General features: G+C 37.9%; 1 non-coding gene across 1 annotated transcript; it reads left to right on the top strand.

The window, feature by feature from the left end:
* The first annotated feature begins 847 nt into the window (after positions 1–847).
* TRNAR-CCU (transfer RNA arginine (anticodon CCU)) lies at positions 848–919 on the top strand. The gene has a single exon. It is a non-coding gene; the product is annotated as a tRNA-Arg (tRNA).
* The last annotated feature ends 2046 nt before the right edge of the window (positions 920–2965 follow it).

Here is a 2965-nt window from a genome sequence, read left to right as displayed (position 1 = left end):
ATCATTGTGTTTATTGGTTTCATTTCTCTGATCGCCCTTTCCACTGTTATTGCGATTAATGGCGTTATTGCCATTTTCGTCTTTATCCTTCGCGTCTCTCTTTTTCTCCGTTTCTGTCTTTCTCTCATGCCTATGCCTTTCTCTTCTAAAAGTATACCGGGTTCTGGCTGCAAACACACATGAAAGATAGGCTCTTTTCATTTATTATCTCTCTCTATTTGTTTATCTCTATATCTATCTGTCTTGCTGTCTGTCTATCAATCTTTTTTATCTATCTATCTATCTATCTATCTATATATATATATATGTGTGTGTGTGTGTGTGTGTGTGTGTTTGTTTATCTATCTATCCATCTATCTATCTATCTACCTATTCATCCATATTTATCTATCTATATGTCTACATATGTTTATCTATCTATCTGTTTGTTTATCTATCTGTTTTCCCGTATATTTATGGAACCATTTATTTATCAATCCATCTTTCTATGTACCAGATAGATTGATGAAGAGAAGGATAGATAAATGGAGGGAGATTGAGACAGAGATAAATAGATATGCAAACAGAGGTAGATAGATAGATATATAGAGAAGACATATGGAGAAAGATAGAGCGCGTGTATTTGGGCCATTCATATATGTATATATTCACACACACACACACACACACACATACACACATACATACACACACACACACACACACACACACACACACACATACACACACACATGCACACACACACACACACATACACACACACACATACACACACAAAAGGGTTGATGTGGCATTGCCTAAAGCTAAGCTCAAAATTGAATAAAATTTCTCTCGCATCTGAATGTAAGTCTCCGTGGTGTAGTGGAGAGCACGGTCGCCTCCTACGCGACAGGCTCGGGTTCGATTCCCGAGGGAGGCAAAAGTGCATCTATTTTAGTATCTCTTTCTCTCAAAAATATCGGCGGGAAAGAAGAGGAGAGAGAAAAAAAGAAAGAAAAAAAAAGAATCAAAACAATATGATGAGAAGCTGAAAAACTGAGAAAAGGACTAGAAAAAAAATCGAAAGAAAAAGAAAGACTAAAAATTGTAATTGATGGCGAGGGAAACGAAGAAATATAAAAAGTGAGAGAATGATTTAAAAAAAGAAAGAAAGAAAGAAAGAAAAAAGCGCCAATTCCTCCGAGCATCTCAAGGAGGCGGACGACGGCCGGAAAACTGCTCACCCCCCCCCCCGCCTCCCTCTCTCTTTCTCTCCTCTCCCTCCTCTCTCGGTTTGTTTTCTTTTCTTTTCATAGCCATTCGCTAATATTCGTTCACTTTTACTATGATTATATTTTTGCTTTTATAAAACGAGTTTGTTGTTTTATGTCCCTAGATTTATACACACACATACACACACATACACACACATACACACACACACACACACACACACACACACACACACACACACACACACACACACACATCCACACACACACACACACACACACATGCACACACACACGCACACGCACACACACACAAGCACACACGCACACATGCACATACACACATGCAGAAACACACACACACACACACACACACACACACACACACACACACACACACACACACACACACACACACACACACACACACACACATATTCCTCTTGCCCCTCGCCACCGTGGCCGAGCAGGTCAATCTTATTATCACCATCATTATCGAATCATCGTCATTGTCATATAACCATGGTCAGTATCACGTAGGCGCACACACAGATACACACACACACACACACACACACACACACACACACACACACACACACACACACACACACACACACACACACACACACACACACACACACACACACACACACACACACACACACGAACGCACGTACACAAATGAAAACACATATGTTGCATAAATCCCTCTCCCAACCCTTTCCTGTTGCCCCTCGTCACCGTGGCCGAGAGGGTAAGGGCGCCAGATTCGAAACCCGCGATCGCGAGTTCGAATCTGCAAAAGGGAGCCAAAAGTGCTCCCTCTGGTTGCAACCTCGCCCGGGGCTGAAAGACATGAAAAGCCTCGGGCACAAAAATAACAAGACGCCTGCCGGTTGCAATCAGTTTTTCTATTGTGTAATTTTAGGTGCATGTTTTTTGTACTTATGTGTGTTCGTGTGGGTTATGTACAACTCATGCTGCTATTAAAAATTACATATTTTTTTATATTTCAGTGTAGGACGTGAAAAAAAAAAAAAAAAACATATTTCTTTGTAAAATATACATATATCCCAATGTAATTCCATATGTGTAAAATGTCCCTGAAATTTTATCTACATTCATGTATGTGCGAATATGTCTATAAATTTGTGTGATGTAAAATCGAACAGGAAAGGTAAATGAAATAAGCGGAGAAACACAAAGAATATTGATGAGGAACAAAACAATAACTAGAAAAATAAAGTAAGGTGAGAAAGTGACAAAAAGTGAAAGTAGAAAATGTGTCAAAATGCGATAAAAATTCGGATAAGAAAATGAAGAGAAACATCACAATAATAATAACAAAAAAAAAAAAAAGAATAGTAGAGAATACGTTAAAATGTGATACACATGCGAAAGAAAGAAAAATTGAGAAATAGAAAATACAGAAAACTGACAACAAAACAAAATAAAGCAAAGAAAAGTGAAAAGGAAACGGAAATCAGAGAAAGCAACATGGAAAAAGCGTCAAAATTCCGATAAAAATTCGAATAAAGAAAAAAGTGCGAGAAAGATTAACAATTCAAAATTACACAAAAGTTTCCTAATAAAATAAAATAAGGCGAAGAAAAAGGGGGAAAAGCATGCGTCTAAACGCGAAATAGAATAGATTAAATGCGATGTAGTAAAACATGAAAAAATAATAATGGTTTGAAAGAACGAAGTAAGCGCATGATAGTAATAAAACCAAAAGCTGCCTCGGTTGCAAT

The sequence above is a fragment of the Penaeus vannamei genome, chromosome 6 (genome assembly GCF_042767895.1).
Source record: "Penaeus vannamei isolate JL-2024 chromosome 6, ASM4276789v1, whole genome shotgun sequence".
In the NCBI taxonomy this organism is placed as follows: domain Eukaryota; kingdom Metazoa; phylum Arthropoda; class Malacostraca; order Decapoda; family Penaeidae; genus Penaeus; species Penaeus vannamei.
This window is presented reverse-complemented; position numbering and strand designations above follow the sequence as displayed.